The 20,101-nt window shown below is 37.7% G+C and overlaps 1 protein-coding gene across 1 annotated transcript in view; it reads left to right on the plus strand.

Annotated features, from left to right (window-relative positions):
• LOC149209415 (uncharacterized) overlaps window positions 1-20,101 on the plus strand; it is a 309,539-nt gene that overhangs the window by 100,004 nt on the left and 189,434 nt on the right. The window lies entirely within an intron of this gene.

The following is a 20,101-nucleotide window of genomic DNA, read 5'->3' on the forward strand; positions in this document are numbered from 1 at the left end:
GATTGAATTAATTGTAATATTTTGATGTAAAAAATATTTTAGTGCATGGTCCCTCGCAATCAGAAACCATGGATAAAATATTTGAGGGTGGAAATATAATTAAATCTTCCCTAGAGTCAATTAATTAATTTTTCTGGCAAATTAAATATAAATCCTAAGCCATAAAATTAATTAATTTTGAGTTAAAAATACTTGTAGAGAAACTAATTTCTCTTAAAGTGAAAAATAATAAAAAAATTCGTGGGTCAAAAAGAAGTCAATTTTTATAGGTTCTCCACCAAGGGATAAATGGATATTTTAAGAAAATTTGAGCCCTTGGACCTTGGTGGTTAAGTCGAAGTCAAATTTTTGAGGAAATTAATCTAAAATATTAATTTTTGGATTAAAAAAAATGGTTTTTAAAAGAAATTCGAATTTTTCCCCAAAAATAAAAATTTGACGATGGAGATTAAAAGAAGATAAAGTTATTTTCGACGGTCGAGATTGTTTTGATGAGGATCAAGCCAACTAGCCGTTATTTTCCATTTGGGGGGGTTTTCTCTATATAAGGAAGCCATTTAATCTCTATTGCCCATCTTTGCATGAGGTGATTTTGTAACACATGTACTAATCTTTTGCTTCGCTAGAAACATTTTTCTCATAATAGAAAGACTTTGGGGTTCAGTTCATGGTGTTCTCTATATGCTGATCGGTGGTATGTGCTAGTTATGTGTTTATCCTATATTGTGTTTCATATTTAACTCTTATTTCATTTGTCTGTTAATAAAACATTCTATTGGTATGAGTTATCTTAGGTGATTTGATTTACTATATGATTAACAATTTATTTTGAGATTAAATAGAGATTTACAAGTACGCTAGCCCTTGGGCTGCAAGTTCGTATGCTGTGGGGAAGAGTCGACCTTGTTTGGGCTCTAAGCTTTCATTGTTACAAATTATTTTGCAAAAGGGTTTTGGCTAGTCTATCTTTCAAAATTATTCATCCATAATATTTATTTTAAAAATTCTCTAAACTTTTATTTGATCCTGGGCTACAAATAATTAATTTGCTAATGAGAGGTAATAATTTTAATTTGTAAATATTGTAAATATTTTTAACCCTTGTTTTATTTTTGTAGCAGTTGGGGTTTTGAAATTTTTGTATATATTTGAGGTTTTGGGAATTCTTTCATTCATTTGTGCAGGTGATTTTCTCAAGCTATCAAGGAGGTCGAAATTTTTTGAAGAGAACAAGCCTAAAGGTAGGGTTTGAGGGGTTTCAATCCTCCAAGCGTGACATCTAGCCTTCTTGGGCATTTTTGTTGGGGTTTGAGGCAAATCTGGGTCCAGGAAGGCAATATCTAGCCCCTAATCACTCTCCAAGCTCAATGCTCAGCCAAGAAAGGAAGACGTTGGCCCTAAGGAAGTGATTTTTGACATTTTCGTTTGAGATTCTTGTGATCGTAGAGGCCCGAATTTTTTTTGAGGCCTTCTAGGCCTACTCGAAGGCTTTCCAAGCCTAGACGGCATGCCTATACCCCTCTATCCCCTTGCGGAAACCTTGCTTAGCCCTTCCTCTGCCTTGCTGTGGCATTTTAAGGCCTTGCCCCTTAAGCTGAGGGCCTTTTCGGGCCCAATTTCCTTGACTGTAGCCCTAGTTGGGATTTTCTCCTAAGCTGTAGACCATTTTTGGCCCTGCCATGGCCTCATAAGGGCCTCTAGCCCTCTCGGCCCCTTTTTAAGCCTTCTTCTCCCTAGTCGTCGCCTTCTTAGGCCTTCTCCTTGTCATCGTTGCCTTTCCCTTGGCCTCTTAGCCCATCGTTGAACACGTAATCTTTGGGATTAGGAATCCTATGTAAATATTGTAAATAGCAAAATAAGCGAAGTTGGAAGACAAAGATACATTGGGAGATGAAACCTAATAGTCTCCATCTCCTTGTATATGTTAGAAAATTAGAAAGGCAGAAAGATTTTCTTAATTAGATAATTACTTGTGATTCTGTTATTTTTATGTTCTTCTTTTATCTTTTAGTTCATCAAGCAATTACCAAAACAATAGCACAAGGACAACAAATGTAGGCGGACAACCATGGAAAAACCCCTATCTAGGGGAAAACCTAGTCAACAATTCTTCCTTCAATAGTTTTTTGAGATAATCCAAGACTCTTTGTTAAAATTCGCAACTAGGGCCAAACTCCATGTGGGTCATCTTATTAATGGAAGCTGATATTTTTCTTGGATCCCTCCATCGAGAGGTGTAGGATTGATCTAAAGATCATCTGATTTCGATAAGTATTCATGGAGATATGAATTTATTTGTGTTGTGGGACAATTCGTCAAGGTCGGCCAACAACCAAATAACCGCCTCTTGTGCTCTACATTTTAGTATAAATAGAAGAGGACTTTAAGTCATTTGACACACACTCACTCTTGTGATCTCTCTTCATCTTGTTTTGGGTTTGATGAAGATGAGATCTAGAAGGAGTGCTCTAGGTGATACGCTGCCCTAATAGGAGATGCCTAGAAGCTGTCATGGACAAGGATCTACGCTGCCCTGATGGAGAAGTCTCATACGCAGCAAGAAGTAGGCTCACGCAGTTAGGGAGGAAGGTCTCATAACGCAGGGAGGTCAACCCTCTAAGAAAGGTTCGATGCTGCCCTAAACATGACCTTACTACACAGCAAGAATAAATGCCCTAACGCTGCCCTAACAAACTGTTCTAGGACGTAGTTAAAGAGGGTTCTTATACGCAGGGAGGTCAACCCTCTAAGAAAGGTTCTATGCTGCCCTAAACATGACCTTACTACACAGCAAGGATAAATGCCCTAATGCTGCCCTAACAAATTGTTCTAGGACGCAGTTAAAGAGGGTTCTTATACTGCTGTAAATGCAAGCCCTAACTGCAGTCCTATTGGGAGGACTATAGCCTTAACCTAGCCGCTGATAATGGAAAGACTTGGCCGCTGTTCTAGAAGATCTCTAGCAGTCAAAGAGAGCCATCATACGCCACCTAAAAGGATTCTCATCTACTGTCCAAGCACTCAATCTAATCCGCAATTTCAAAGAGGCATCTATGCTGCCCTAACCGTAGTTCACTAAGGGTTCTATGTAGCAAGAGAAGAATTCATACACGCTAGAAAGAGGAGATCTTAAATAGCTCTAGACGCAGTCAAAAGGAAGTGTATTCAAGAATGCCCTAGCCGCAGTCATACCATAGCCACAATGTTAAAGGAAGGTCTAGAAGTATCTTGAATGGCATGGTGAAGAGTTCCTCAAGCCACCGTAAGAAGGCCTAAAGAGGCCCTAATCTCAAACGTGAATATGTCCTCATACACTGTCACATCTAGCCATAACTACAACTATCTCACTACTAGTCAGAAGCATGGATGAGATACATTTGGGAGCAATTGTCATTAGATTAGAAGTCAAAGGGCTAAGCTGCTATCTAGGGTCTAGTTTAGTTTGGGTCTGCTTGAAGGAATCTGGAACTATAGCCTAGCTGCTTTGCGAGGCTGCAAGCCATAGCAAGCAGCTAACGCTGATATGTAGTAAAGTGGATGTTGTATGTTAAGAACATCATAAGTATTGCAGCAGCATGATGTGAGTAGTATAGCAACAAGGTATTGCAACATGATGATGATGATGTATTGTAGTATGCCTTGAGTGTATGATTGGGCGTAACACAGTGACAGGTGCAACTGATGATGAAGTGCAGCGTAGCAGTCATTGATTTCAGATTAGTGATGGTGCAGCATTGGGTGCAGATCCGTGATAAGAGCAGCTCAATGATTAGAGTAGCACAGTGGTATGGAGCAGCATGATGAGGTGCAGCATATGGATGAGATGCAGCACATGACAGGTGATGGAGTCACCTTGGAGAATCAGTTGAAGCAACATGTCTTCAACTGATCTCATGTAGATATAGAAAGTCAAAGTGTTGACTTTTGTTGTAAATGTAATATCTCTCTCTCTCTCTTTGCTGAACTATTGAAAAACATAGAAGAAGAATTGATCAAGGGTTTCCCCACATTGGGGTTTGTCCCTGGCTAGCGCCACATCTTGTGTCCTCTTGTCTTGGCTTGTCTTCTACGATTTATGTTTATGTTCTATCTGCAGTTTACTTTAATGCTGATGTGATTGCTAATCTAGAAAAGATATTGAAGCTAACTCTGAAAATTGAAATAAATTGCTCTAAGCATAGAACATGCCTAAAATTAACACGCTTGACCTAGACAAACTTCCTTCACACCAAGTCAACCCTTAATCCTTCTTGCAGATGATAACTCTTCAAAAGCAATTTCGACCTAGTAACATCAACTTGTAGTAGCAGCTTCGACCTAGTAGCAGTGGCAATAAAAACTTCGACTAAACAAAGAAAAACTTCAATCCCCCTTGATACTCCTCAGAAGTGAGAGAGAGATGGCCCAAAATTTCAATCTTGATGTCTTCTATCTTCTTGCAAAAACTCGCACTCCTTTCTGGCCTCCTTCTAGCTCTTTTCCAATTTTGCACTTCCCTACTTCCAGCTTCAGGATATCGAACTATGTGAGAGAGAATGAATTACTCCAAATGAATTCGAAATGCCTTGTATATATAGTCTTCCAGTGAGGTCAAATTACCCTTCTTTAGGTTGACTTGAGCTTCTTGAGGTTGACTTTGCGTGGAGGAGACTAAATTCAATTTTTACTCAAAAATAATTCTTTTTATATGATTCAAAAGCCCAAGAAGGGTCTCTTTTAATGGACAATGACTCTAATGACTTAGAATAAATCCTAGAAGTCCTCAATGGGGACTTTGACAGTTTGACCTAAAACATGATGACCCAAGCATGAAACCCATGTTTTAATAAGTTATAGTAATAATAATAAAAATATTTTCTTCATTCTTTTGATAAGTACATTTCATTGTGACTCAAATACATTTTATGAAGACCGAATCTAGTTACATATTTCAACACTCCCTCTTAACTAGGAAGTTATTCATAATGACAAGTACAAGGAAGATCTAAGAACACATGAACCATGAAGAATTTAGGCACCATAATGCCATGGACTAGATTCCTTAGCAGGGCAATCTATCCAAGGCCCTCCAACAATTTAGGCACTCACAATACCATGGACTAGATTCCTGTCCAAGGAAATCTATCCAAGTGGGATTAAGATGGACTAAAGCTTTCAGCCTCTCTAAGTACCATTAGGCTTACTTGCTAACCATCAACCCAAGGATCTAGGTGCATATCTGAGGTCAGAGCTCCATGACCAACACCACCCTCCCTACTTCTCGAACTAGACATCAACACAAAGTGTCGACCAAATGTCCTCCCAGGCAATGTGTCTCACACACAAAGCCTCAACTTTTCCCGATTATTCCAATCGGTAACAAATCCTTCCTGATCAAATAGATTGGTAACAAATCTCTCTCGTGTAACTTGCATGATATCAAACCTCAGAGAGATTTACCTGTACAAACACAACCCAATCAATAACAAACATTCAAATGTACATAAGTAAACACAAACCTCTGAGGTCTTTCAGACATCTTGATGTTGCTTCTCAATTTTTTGCAGTAGGACTTAGAGCTTTTCAAATGAATCTTGACAGAAGATTCCTCGACCATACAACTTCCTTTCCTACTTTTCATGCAACGACATATTCTACAACCGAATCTTGATTTCCTTCTTGCAACAACACCTCAAAATACATTCTCCAATTTTTAAGGTGTTCAATATGACTATTATATGCCCTCCCTCTTAACTTAGGGAGATTCCTTTCATCCAAGCTCCCTCTTAACTTAGGGAGATTTCTTTCATTCAAGCTCTCTTTTAACTTAGGGAGCTCCGCTTTTTTTCTACGACATTGGAGAATCCTTCATGGCTTCCATTCTTCTCATCAGAGTCATCATCATTCACATAACTTTCTTTATCATGCTTATCTTATCAACTTTACTTTACGATCATCTTCACCATCTTGAAGATTATATACTTGCAAAACTTAGACCACAAGTATACCCAAATCTATAGAAGCGTGAAGTTAACCATATCAGAATAATAATGGAAGCATTCAATTTTACACATCAAATACCCAAACTTGATTACAAACAAGATATACCTATTCTTCAACTTCTTGCTAGGGTTTTTGTCGTGAAACCTAGACTATATCATAACAACCTTCATTACATCTAGGGTTTTGATGTTTCTTCTAGAGGTATGATATACCCTACTACAACATATTGCAAACCCTAGAAACAATTCAACAAAATATAGATCTACAATGTATCTGACAACTTTAGAATTCATATGTTAGACTTCTTACTAGGATTTAGTGCGAAACCCTAGATTTCATGAGCTTTAACAATCAAAACCAATCATAAGTCAAAGTAACAACATGACTAGCTTCCACTAGGATTTGTTGTAAACCCTATTTTACTAAATCTCAACAACTACAATACAATTTCAGATTTTATCAACTTTTCATAAAATTGTCATGATATACTAGAAATTTTAACTTCTACAAAGGTTTAGTTACAAAACCCTAGAATTTCTCAAAAATCATCCTAGAGAATCAAACTTCGATTAGGGCTTAGTTCCAAACCCTAGGAATCATGACCATCAACAATTAGGTCAACTCATACATCTAGGATTCCATCATCATGCACAAGCATATCATAACATGTGTTAGTCAAACCCAAAGACACAAATACCAATAAAATTTGGACATATAACAAACTTGAACAGACTAGGGTTTGATCGGACAAACACACATGCCAAACCCTAATGATCTAGGGTTTCAATACGAAACATAACAAACCCTAAATTACCAATACTTCAAAGGTTCGGGATTTCAGACATTACCACTCAACCCTAACAAGTTAGAGTTTCCATATCCATACCAAAACCCCATACATGACATCATCAAAGCATATGATATTTTATTTTGACTTCAACATTAACCCTAAGTAGGCTAGGGTTCCACATATTATCATCGACATACCCTTAAGTTAGGGTTTTTCACAAAGAACCTTTTTAGGGTTCCACAAGAGTAATCAAAGATATGAGGAGATTAGATTTATCTAATGATGAATCACCCAATCAAGAATTTTTAAGATTCAAGAAAGCTAGATGCAAAGATGTTAGTAATAGTTTATCAAAAATGAATATGAAGAGAGCAAAAATTTGTAGTTCATGACATACCCTTTTGTTTTTTAACAAACCTTGCAATTCCAATGCTTTGTCTTGTGAGACCTTCTTCCTTGAGCCTTCAACAAGTTTTTCCTAAATAAGGAAAATATGAATAGGAATGTGATTATTATTTAATGCAAGCAAAACTAAAGTAAGGAAGACTAAAAATGAAAAAAGGTAATAAGATACTTATCTTTGAAGGTTGGTGAGGGCTTCCTCCAAGCTTGAGGGATACCTATAACCTTAGGAACAAATAAAAAATGTTTTTCCAAAATATGTTAAACCTACAAATACTAAGAAATCAAAAATAAAATAATTAAAGCTTAGATCAAAGGACTTAGTAGTGTAAGTCCCTTATATCTAGTTCTTCGGGCTTATTCTTCTTTGGAGATCCTTCTTCAACAACATTGGCTTGGTCTCTGTTTCTTTTCTTGTTCTTCGGATTGTCAGGACAATCACTTCTATAGTGACCCATTTTGTGACATTGGTAGCATTCTATCTTGGACATATTGACCTTCCTTCTTGGCCCTCTTGACTTCTTGGAGTTTCCTTTCTTGTGAGAAGCGGAGTATGCATTTGAAACCTTTTCTTCTTCATTGTTGGATACTAATGAGATTCTCATTTATTCTTGGGTGCAAGCATTCCATAATTTCTCGAAGGTAGGAGCTTCTTTCCAACTGTTGAGACCTGAAGCAAAAGAACTCCAAGTAGGTGGTAATCCCAATAATGCAGTGATTACTAGCTCCTTTTCTAGTACAATTTCATCTATGGCTTGAAGTTCATCTCTAATTCTAGATATCGTTACAAAGAAGGAAACCACAATATCATCCTTTGTCATTTTTGTAATCTTTAACTCATTCTTCAAACTTGCTACTTGACCAATGTTTTTGAAAGTGAGAAATTTTGACAAAGCTTTATGCATTTCTTGAGCATGGTCTATATTGGAAATGTATGGGACAAGGTTTTCCTTTATGCTTTCTACCATCAATGTCACAACCAATATTTCTGACTCTCTATATTTCACCTTATCTACATCACTGGATTCTTTGATAGGCCTCTTCACTTTTTCTTTGACCAAATCTAAGACCTTGTTTTTTTCAAGAATGAGGTCAATTCTCTTGCAAGACTTGTAGTTTGATGCTCCTTCTAATTTGTTCTCATGTTTTATTGTGTTAGACAGTGTCCTTGAAGATAGTGACCTTCTTCTCTTTATAAGAGCTCCCTATATATCCCTTGATCAATCCTTTAGACTTCTTTTAGTAGATACTCAAAACTACCTTTTTCCTCCTTCACCTTCACTTTGATACCTTGTTAGAAAATTAGAAAGGCAGAAAGATTTTCTTATATAGATAATTACTTGTGATTCTTTTATCTTTATGTTCTTCTTTTATCCTTTAGTTCATCAAGCAATTACCAAAACAATAGCACAAGGACACAGATGTAGGTAGACAGTCAGAGCAAAACCCCTATCTAGGGGAAAACCTAGTCAACAATGTGAAAATTCCTTAAACCGGAATCCCTACTGCAGCAACTGATGATATTTCTCCTACTTGTTAAATTTACATGAACAAGTTATTTGCAGTTTCCTACGACAAACATCAAAATACATACACTGCAGCCTACACCATTAAAATAATATGTTGAAGCAAGAAACTGAACAATAGAGAAAGATACAACACAAATGACACAGTTGTTTTTGGGCTAAGTTGCACGAAACGGGGAAACGGGTACGAGTTTCCGAAACGGGAAGCGATACGAAACGCGACCTCCCCAAATTTTGGAAACGGGGAAACGCGATATATATATATATATATATATATATATATATATTGATATATATATATATATATATATATATATATATATATATATATATATATATATATATATATATATATGTGCAATCATAAAGCATAAATGATACATTATAATCTATTACACTTAAACATTAAGATTTAATTTACATCACATTTACTCATGAATGATCACATAATGAAAATAAAAATATCGGAATATCCAAAAGCAACCTTTATTATATATCCAAAACTCAAAATCAGCCTTTATTTATATTAATATATGAGGCTGCAAGTACAATAAAGACTATAAGGCTGCAAGAGAGAGATCCAACTCAGGATTTTCTGCATCCACATCCCATTCTTTAGAAAGACCACTGTTGTATTGGGAGTCTCCTCCTACATAGTCGAACGACCTTAGTGCTCTCGATTAAATACATGTTTCATACCCTAGTGCCCTACATGATCTTGATTATTGGGAGTTTCCCCTGCATAGAGGGCTTGGTTCTCTTGATTAAATACAAGTTCCATACCCTAGTACATGATAAAGTCCAATGGAAACATTGCAATCCCTCCAATCCTGAAATCCTGAAAAACAAATAAGTCTGCTGGATTTTGAGTGAGATCTAAAATTCTACTTTCTCCATATGAAATCCAATGAGGGCAAAACCACTCTCAAACATCCCGAGTCATTTCATGGTAATGTTAAAAATTTAAGTAAAAGGATAAAAATGAAAAATAAAGGAGAATATCACTTTTACTTTAAGAATTTAACATTACCATGAATTGCATATCCCTCAAACTTCCTGATGAACTTCATATCAACACTAGGGCAAAAATTCACTTTTATAACTTTAGACACGCATCTAGAAGCAACAAGAAGTCACTAACATACCCTAAAAGTAAATTAAAAAAAATAAAAAAAAACACAAGTTAATGAGGAAACGTGGGTCGTATGGCCCTGAAACGCGTTTCTGGCCGTACTGGCCACGTTTCCATTTCGGGAAACGTGGCAGTACGGCCGGAAACGCGTTTCAGGGCCGTACCAAACGCATTTCCGCGTTTCGTACCCGTTTCCGTACGGAAACGGACCTCTATACCACGTTTCCTGCAACATAGTTTTTGGGAAAATGTCCCCGGAAAAACCTAGTGCAGGAAAGCTGGTGCAACAGATCTGAGGGTTTTTATTATTAAGCTGAAGTTATTTCTAAATACAATCTCTGGATGCCTTGCTGGCAATCCAGTACAGAGAATATCACCCGACATAAGAAATTAGTGACATTACCTCACTCTACATTGCAAATATCGATTGATCTGACAACTGAACCAATGAGATCCACGACTACTTCTGTGTTGACCCTGCGTGGGCCCGTGTCAGCCTCTAAGGCCCTGCTTCACCTCTGTTGAGAATCGATTTGCTTCTTAAGAGCTGATTCTAGCCCTCCCAGCTCAGAACGTCAGCGTCCAACAAATCCTGGACTTCTACGTGAAGGCTTCTGCGTTGCTCTGCATGAGTCCTTCCTGGCTCTGCGTCACCCTCTCTAGCCTCTGCGTTGCCTCTTCTGTGTGTCTCTCTGCCTCTCTGCTGAGTATTCTTGGCTTCGGAGAAGATCTTCCAACCAAAACTCCCTCTGCCCCTCTCCGCGTGATCACTACAAATCACTGCGCTGCCTCTAGCTTTAGCAATTCGATTTGACTGATCAATTCTCTGTGTGTCTTTCCAAGTGGCCCTCAAGCCTCCTTAAATAATCTCCTCGTTGACATTCAATATCCCAGATTAGAAGCTAATCAATGGCTAAGATCATTTCTGCTTGATCCTTGTCTTCTTCTAGAAGTTTCACCCACAGTTAGATTAATACCTTTTAATTATTTCAATTTCCAAAGTTTAGAATTAGGGTCCCATTAAAAATAATTAATTATTTAATAAAATTGTTTCTGGGTGGAATTTCCCAAAACGCTTTTTGGGTTTTTTTTTAATACATGTGCCTAAGCCTTCCTACAAAATTTAAGACTTAGAACACATCTGATGCTACCAAAAATCAACAAACAATTCTTCCTTCAATAGTTTCTTGAGATAATCCAAAACTTTTAACCTAGACAAAGACTTCCTCCACACCAATTCAACCCTCAATCCTTCTTGCAGATGATAACTCTTCAACAAGCAACTTTGACCTAGTAGCATCAACTTGTAGTAGCAGCTTCGACCCAGTGGTAGTAGCAGCAGTAACTTCGACTAGACAAAGGAAAACTTTGATCTCCCTTGATACTCAGAAGTGAGAGAGAGATCGCCCAAAATTTCGATTTTGATGTCTTCTATCTTCCTCCAAAAACTCACAATCCTTTTCAGCCTCCTTTAAGCTCATTTCCAATTTCACACTTCCCAGCTTCCAGCTTCAGGATATCGAACTATGTGAGAGAGAATGAATTGATCCAAATGAATTCGAACTGCCTTGTATATATAGCTTTCTAGTGAGGTCAAATTACCCTTCTTGAGGCCGACTTGGTGTGGAGGAGACTAAATTCATTTTTGGCTCGAAAATAATTCTTTTTACATGATTCAAAGGCCTAAGAAGGGTCTCTTTTAATGGACAATGACTCTAATGACTCGAAATAAATCCTAGAAGTCCTCAATGGGGACTTTGACTGAAAACATGATGACTCAAGCATGAAACCCATGCTTTAATAAGTCATAATAATAATAATAATATTTTCTTCATACTTTTGATAAGTACATTTCATTGTGACTCAAATAAATTTATGAATACGGAACCTAGTTACATATTTCAACAGTATATAGTCATATGCTATCTTAATGAAAATGCAACAAGTTATTCGTGGAGTTACCCTTGGCTTGACATGGTATCAGAGCCAACCCCCATTTTAGCATTTTTTGCCTTGTAACTCCTATCTATTGCCATTATTCTCTGTCCCTCTACCAAAATTTGGAGCATTAAGTGTTGCATGCGTTGGGTGATATTTCTGCAAATTGAGTGCAATTTTTTTGCTGGTGAAAACTCCAGAATGCTGGTTGAAATCGTGGCTTGTTGTTGAATGCGTTGAGCCTGTGGTGTGTGTTGTGCGTTCTAGACCGCCATTTCATTTTATTGTATGAAATCTGATGCTATCACATGACTGTGACTGCTGCAAACTCTCATGTTGGATATCTATCTGAATCCACCTAAAATCCTTCCAATTTGCACTACAATTGGCTGATTAAAGCTTGAGTTTGAGCCAGGCTGGAGCATCGAGAAAGTGATATTCATTGAATTATGACTGGTGCATTGCTCTTGAGTATCTCGGTTCGTTGACTAGTGCGTATGGTGTTGCGTTCCACGTGAAGGCGTTTAACATGGTTGCATAGTATGACCTATATGGTGAGATTACCTCTACGCATTGATTGTTCTCTTTGAAGGCTGTGACTCACATTTTGATGTGTGGGTTTCCATGCCATTTTTTGCTATTGGTTTGAGGTAAGCAATTCAAATACATATTGACTGGTCATTTCTATGAAGACTGCGCATGTGTGTTGGTTCTTTTAAAAGGCCGTGATATATGATTCAATTCTTATGCGCACATTGAAAAGGCATTTTATTTAGCACGTCGAAAATTTTATGGCATATATTGGGTAAGTAAGTTCGTATACATAAAAGAAGTACCATACGTTATATAATAAACCATAAAGGGAGTGCCATATGAGTATGATGACATATAATTCAAGAGCATATATATGGTATGGAGTAATATGAGTATGTATGGAATGATATATTATGAGTGGTGAGGGGAGTATTATGATATGTTATATGGAGTAATATGATATATGATACACATATTCCCATATGAGTTTTAGTTTAGGTAGCCATTGAATTATATAATGGTTAGCAAATGATGCATACTTGAGTTTATATATATATGCAGAGTTGAGTTTTGGTCATTTTTTGAAGAGATTTTTTATTAAATTACTAGTATAGGGATTTAATTTATTCAAGGCCAGCCCATAAGTCTTGCAGAAATGCATTCACTCATCTCCATAGTGGGAGTAGTTCTCTGTGGCAGAGAGAACTACCATGAGTGGTCCCGGAAGATAAAACACACCCTTATCTTCAATGACTTGTGGAAAGGAATTTGTGAAGGAGAAGGAGACAATGCACCTAAGAAGCCCACTTCTGATAAGGAGCTTGCCATCTGGGAAAACAAGAACAGCAAGGCCTATGCCTTAATTGCAGTATTAGTAAATGAAGAGGTGAGTCGTCATATTTCGCCATTTTCAAATGCCTTTGAGGCCTTAAAAAAATTGAAGGAATTATATGATTCACATTCTGAACTTGAAGTTGTTCAATTAATGATCAAGTTGTTCAATCTTGAGTTGAAAAATGACCTTCTTTCCTTAACATTGGATGTAAGATCCATTATGCATGACATAAAAGGCGTTGGTGTTGAAATAGATATTCCTCTCATGGCTTATGTCAAGGCACTATCCCACCTATTCACATTATCTTGAGTCATTGCAAGCAACTGGCAACCTTAAGGAGATTACCTTTGATTCCCTTGAGAAGAAGTTTCCTAAAAGAGAGAAGGATATTGGGAAGAAGACAACTCCTCAATCTTCTAAAGAGGTTGTGTGCCTTGCACAAAAACAGAAGAATCATGCACAAGATTCTTCTAAAGGAAGAGGTGGCTGAAAAGGAAGAGGAAGGAAGAATTTTAGAGGCAGGGGGGCATACATTTCCAAGGAGAAAGGTTTGATCTTCATTGCATACGATACAATAGAGATGGACATGATGCTTCCACATGTAAGCTGCCTTGGGACAAAATCGAACAGGAAAGAAATGAAGGAAAATGTAAAACACCCGACAAAGGGAAAGGTAAAGCACCGAGTCTGCTCACTATGTTGTGGCACATTATAACATTGGAGTAACTGAAGACTTATTCAATGCTTCACTTTCTTAATGGAAAGATGCTTGGTTGCTTTGATTCAGGAACAACTTACCACATGACTTTCAGGAGAGATTTCTTTAAAGAATTCACTGATAACGTTGATGGAGCAGTATACTTTGTAGACAAGTCAAAACTCAAGCCATCAGGGCTTGGCACCATCAGGCTCAAACTGCCTGGTCTTCCAGAATTTTTTCTACATGATGTTCTATACCTCTAGGAGTTGAGGAGAAACTTGTTGTCTTTGGTCCACGTCCACCAACAAGGACACTCCATTCACATATTCGATGTTAAGGTTGAGGTCAAAAAAGCATTAGATCGCTCACTTGTCATGATTGGGATAGAAGAAGAAATACTTCTGAAGCTACAAGGAACCTCTGCTTATGCACAAAACTTTTCATACAGTTCTCACTATGATGAAGGTACATTTCCATCAAGTCTTTTATGGCATGCTAGATTTGGATGCTTGAACTATGACAGCCTTCGTTTGTTGAAGAAAAATGGTGTTATTGGTTTGCATACAATTCTTAGGAATCTTAAGCAATGTGATGCTTGTATCTTAAGAAAGCACAACAAACAGTGTTTTCATGATTCTCATTTCAGAGCACATAGAAAACTTGAACTCATTCATTTTGATTTATGTGGCCCAATGCCCGTTCCTTCTGCAAATGGTAATAAATATATGATGACATTTATTGATGACTACACCAGAATGTGTCGGGTTTATCTATTGAAAAACAAATTTGAAGCGTTTGAAATATTCAAGAACTTTCATGCATGGATTGAAAATGATGCACAATCTCATATTGGATCTATTCATACTGATAATGGAAAATAATGTGTCAAATGAATTTGAAAACTATCTTCGCCAACGTCAGATCAAACATCAAACAACCATGCCTTATAATCCCCAACAGAATAGAGTCGCTGAAAGAATGAATAGGACAATCTTAAATATGGTATGTTCCATGATATTTTTCAATAATGTTAAGTTGATGTTTTGGGTTGATGCAGTTCTATGTGCTGTGTAAATAAAGAATAGGTGTCCATCTAATGCTATAAAAAACAAGACTCCCTATGAAATTTGATATGGCCACATTCCTTCAGTGAGGCATCTCAAGATTTTTGGTTCCATCTGTTATGCCTTGATACCTAAGGAACAAAGAAATAAACTCGGTGCAAGGAGTCACCAATGTATCTTCTTGGGGTACTCAAATACCTCCAAAGCATACCGTCTCTATGTTGAAGTGAATAAGAAGCTTATAATATCTAGAGATGTGATTTTTCTTGCATCTTCCAAGACTGACAATGTTGTTGAGCCACAAATTGATCACTTGGATAGATTCATAGATGCAAAGTCTTTTCAAGAGTTTGATAATGAGATTCCACATCTTGAAGGGGGGGATCCCTATACTAGATCAATCTGTGGAATCTTCTTCTAAAACACTCTCTCCCCCTCATGAAGCTCCAACCACTGATGACACTTTGAGTGATATGATTGACAGAATTGCGAGACTAAATCTTGATTCAGCCCCACCTCAGTCAACTGAGCAGCCTGGGCTATCTTAGAAAGGTCCTCCAAAATGGTTGACAAAGGCACTTGAAAGTGTTCGTTCTGATGAGGTTGGAAAGATAGGAATAAGAATCTCAACCAGACAGAATGGAGGTGATGTAGACGATTTTGATTCACCTGTTGATATGGATGTTTCCTATGATTGTGGACTGAATTTGTCTACAGATTTCAAACCAACTTCCTTCAAAGAAGTTGCTTCTCATGATGAATTGAAAGAAGCGATGCAAAAAGAATATGATGCTTTGATAAAGAATGGCATCTGGAAGCTGGTTTATCCTCCATTGGAAACCAATCCAATTGGATGCAAGTGGGTTTTCAAGAACAAGTATAAAGCAGATGGCTCACTTGACAACACAATGCCAGGCTTTGTGGCAAAAGGTTTTGCTTAGAAAGAAGGGGTCGATTATGAGGAGACTTTTGCCCCCATAGCAAAATGGGCTAACACCTAGACGGTCTTTACCTTGGCAGCTCAGAACGGTTGGAAATTCCATCAAATGGATGTAAAAACTGCTTTCTTGAATGGAGATCTGAAAGAGAATCTCAGAAGGATTTGTTGTGAAGGGTCAGGAACACAAAGTATGGAAAATTGTAAAATCCTTGTATGGCCTCAAGTAAGCACTGCGAGCCTGGTACGAGAAGTTAACTGATCACCTTCTGAAACTCAATTTCAAACATTATATCTTGATGATGCAACTTTGTTTGTCAAGAAAGTTGTCAAAACGATTGTATATCTTGTGGTGTATATAGATGATCCTCTGATGACAGGGAACTATGAGAGCTACATTGCATCCATAATGAAAGAACTGAGGAAAAGTTTTGAAATGACAGATTTGGGCTATGTTCACTACTATCTTGGTATTGAAGTCACTACTATCTTGGTATTGAAGTAACTCAAATTTCGAAGTTTATATTCCTCTCTTAGAAGAAGTACATTGGAGATCTATTGAACAGGTTTGGCATGGCTAAGTGCAATTGTTTGACTACTCCAATGAAACAGAACTTAAAGCTCACATCCAAGCATATAGATATCAGGTACCACTTTATCTGGGACATGGTACAACGAGGAGCAAGAAGGCTCCATCACATTGGGACTGATGAGCAGGTCACCGATAGTCTGGCGAAGCCCCTGGGGAAGGTCAAGTTCTTGGCCTTCCGAGAACGACTTGGAGTCATGGAGAGACCCTCTTATGAGGGTCCTGTATGAGATGGACATTGAGCTCTGGGAGCTCTGGGGGGTTTGGGGTACTTTTTGGAGTGATGAGCAACCATAGGGTGAGTGATTCAGCCTTTCCTCATGATACCCCTTGGCGACATGTAGGCAGGATGAGTGGTTCATCCTTTTCCTGGTGATACATCCTACCCATGCAATTTGGGACTCATGGGAAGTACCTCTCATCTGGCCAATGATCAGGGAAATGAGGATAGGGACCATAGTACTACCGATGGATGCATCGTGTACTACCATACTCCCTATGCTAGGATGACTGATATTGATCTGGGATCAATTGGGAATTGACTTCGGGTCAGTAAGAGTGGTATGAGACACTCTCTTTTGATTGGAATTGACTTCGGGTCAGTAAGAGTGGTATCAGACACTTTTTTTTATTTGGGACGGACTTCGGGTCAGTAGAGAATGGTTTGATACATTCACGATCACTTCTTCTTCATAGTTCAGTGGAGAAGAGTAGAGTAGAGAAGAGCAGTGCATTGATGGCAGAGATAGTACAAATTGGCAGATGGATTAGTAAATGGAGTTCCCTAGTTGAGAGGAAGTGTTAAAATTGGAAACTAGGACCAAACTCCACATGGGTCATTTTATTTATGATGGCTGATATTTTTCTTGGATTCCTCTCTTTGAGAGGTGTATGATTGATCTAAAGATCATCTGATTCCGACATGTACAAATGAAGTTATGAATTTATTTTGATTATGGACAAATGTCAAGGCCGGCTAGCAAACTTATGTAAGCTTAGAAGCCCAACAGTCACGTCTATTCATCCTCAACGTTTGCTATAAATACATGATGCCTTAGCCTCATTTGGACACACTCACTTCACACATCTCTCTCTCCTCATTGATTGGGTACGCATTTCTTGGCAGCATTCTCTCTCACACGTGCAAAGGAAAGGAGGACGAAATTTCTGTTTTGAGCGTTGATCGAAATTCTGGGACAATTTGACCATGCGTTGACCAGCAGCGTTGACCTGTTTGACTGTGTTTTTGGGTGAGGTATTTTTGTTTGGGCAGGCCACATTTTTGGGCACAGAAATTAAGGTGAAATGTTGACTTTGACCAGCATTGACTACAGCTGGGGCTGACTGCAGGTTGGCTGTTTGACCGGATTTGACTGGGCTGATTTTGGCCTGTTTTGAGGGCTGATTCATCTTGCTGTTTGGAGGCCGAAGTTGACTGATATTGACCAATTTGTTGAGGGTCAAATCTGCCTTGTTGACCAACGTTGACCTTTCTGGTTAGGGCTCTTTTGCTGCTGTTATAAATTATCAGATTTGTAAATTGTACCATCTCTTTTTGCTGAACTATTGAAGACTCTAAAAAGAATTGATCAAGGGTTTCTCCACATTGGGGTTTGTTCCTGGCTGATGCCACATCTTGTGTCCTCTTGTCTTGACTTGTCTTCTACTGTTTATGTTTATGTTCTATTTGCATTTTACTATCATGTTGATGTGATTGCTAAATTGGATATTGATATTGGGCTAATTAAGAAATTGAAGTAAAATTGCTCTAAAGCATAGAACATACCATTTTTGCCTAAAATTTACAATTGATTATACCAATTTTGTGAACTAGAGAAATAAAGAATGATAGCACTTCACCATGAAGAAGTTCAAAAACAACAAGGAAAGGCTTGTGTTGACAGAAATATGAGGAAAAAGGAAATTTAAATTGGAGACCTTGTACTTATATAGGACAGTAGGATTGAGGGTAAGTTGTTACTTGAGTTGTTCCTTATGTAATTCAAGATATAAGGACTAATCTAGCACTGCATGTTAGAACACTTCCAGGGAAACCTTTGTACAAGGTTGTCAATTGTGCCTAGTTGAAGAGGTATCATTCCCAAATTTTGAAGAGAGAGAGAAGCTGAATGGTGAAAACCCTTAAGGCACTATTACTCCCCAATTTAGCGGTCTTCATAAGGTCTGTCAAGTTGCTAAGGTGGTACCACATAGGATATGTGCCCACTGTCACCTTGGCACAATATCTGCACTATTTAGGCCAACTCGTACAAAGCCAAGGGAGACTTCCCTAACCTACACACAAAACTTTACCTGATATCAGTAGACCAGTGCCTAGATAAGCGTTATAAACTGGGAAGGTAGGAATTAATTGTAATGTTACTGAATCGGAGAAGTAAATTGCAGATCAGCAACGAGAAGATCACTGGATAATACAAAGTTGTTACATAAATGCCCTTAGCAAATGAGAAATGATCTCCTCAATTTACCTCTTGATAAGTGGCAGCAAATGGGCAGTTGTATCATTGTCCAGCACTTTTTCTGACCTACAAAACAATAATAATGCAGAAGATCAACAAGCAAAAAGGTGCTTTTAGGGCCACCCATAGGTGTGGAGACACACTAAATCAATGGCTTTGTGGGTGGGGAAACTAGCGCAGCGAGTTAGCAATGATATAAATAGTCCAACTCTCCAGACTTGCATGAAAACTAAAGTTTCCAGCAATCTGGAAACTACTTGCAGTAAAAGGGGTTTGATTCCCCCATGGTCAATGTGCAAAAATTGTTCCAGAAACAAATATGTAAATTATAGCAAGCTAGAAAGCCTATTTATACCTCAAAAATAATTGTAAACAATAAAATCAATTCTGAAATAAACAAGGGTGATGTAATAAAATATACTTGTCCAAACCCTTGAGTGAGTGTTTCAATGATTATGTAAGATTTGCTGTAACAAACTACAGTTCTGCAAAAACACCTCAAAATACCCCTGCGGAATATGATTTGTTGCAGAAAACGGAGGATGCTAATTTCCTTGGATTAAAAAATAAATAAATACCTAGTTAAAATTCAAAGGATTCACTGGCATTTTGTGACAAAAAGTTAGGCACAAGCTAGAAATTTTGGTTTTTATTTTTTATTTAAATAGAAAACAAAAATGAGTTGAGTGATTTTGAATAAAATGGTTGCTGTGATGTGGCTTACTGTATTCTTTACCTTTCTCTGTTGTATGGGCTTACATAAGCCAGTAAGGTTACTTTTGGGTAAAATGTAACCTGTAAGAGAAAAGGAATCTTGAGTCACATAGAAAGGTGTCTACATGTCCATTCTGACAAGTCCCTTGAGGAGTTCAAGTGGTACATGATTCATAAAGAGAAGTCTTGGTGTGGTTATAATTTGTGCAGAGAGATTGGTGTTTTTTAAGCTTCTAAAGCTATTCCATCTCTTGGATAAAAGTGGAGCTAGTCATCATCTAGGTAATCATCAAGCCACATAGGAGCTCAAGACGTAACCAGACAATGAAGAGAAAAAGAGATAATTTTCATGCAAAGGGGCTTGGTACCCATTTCACAGAGATTGCACTTCGAAATTGTTTTACTGTTATTGATTGGATAGAATTATTGATTGTTGTCAGTTATGATAATCATGGATATAATTCCTTGGGTGTTTGTT

Source organism: Pinus tabuliformis, chromosome 1_2 (assembly GCF_031772625.1).
Source record: "Pinus tabuliformis cultivar Carrire ecotype Pingquan chromosome 1_2, CPIR1, whole genome shotgun sequence".
NCBI lineage: Eukaryota > Viridiplantae > Streptophyta > Pinopsida > Pinales > Pinaceae > Pinus > Pinus tabuliformis.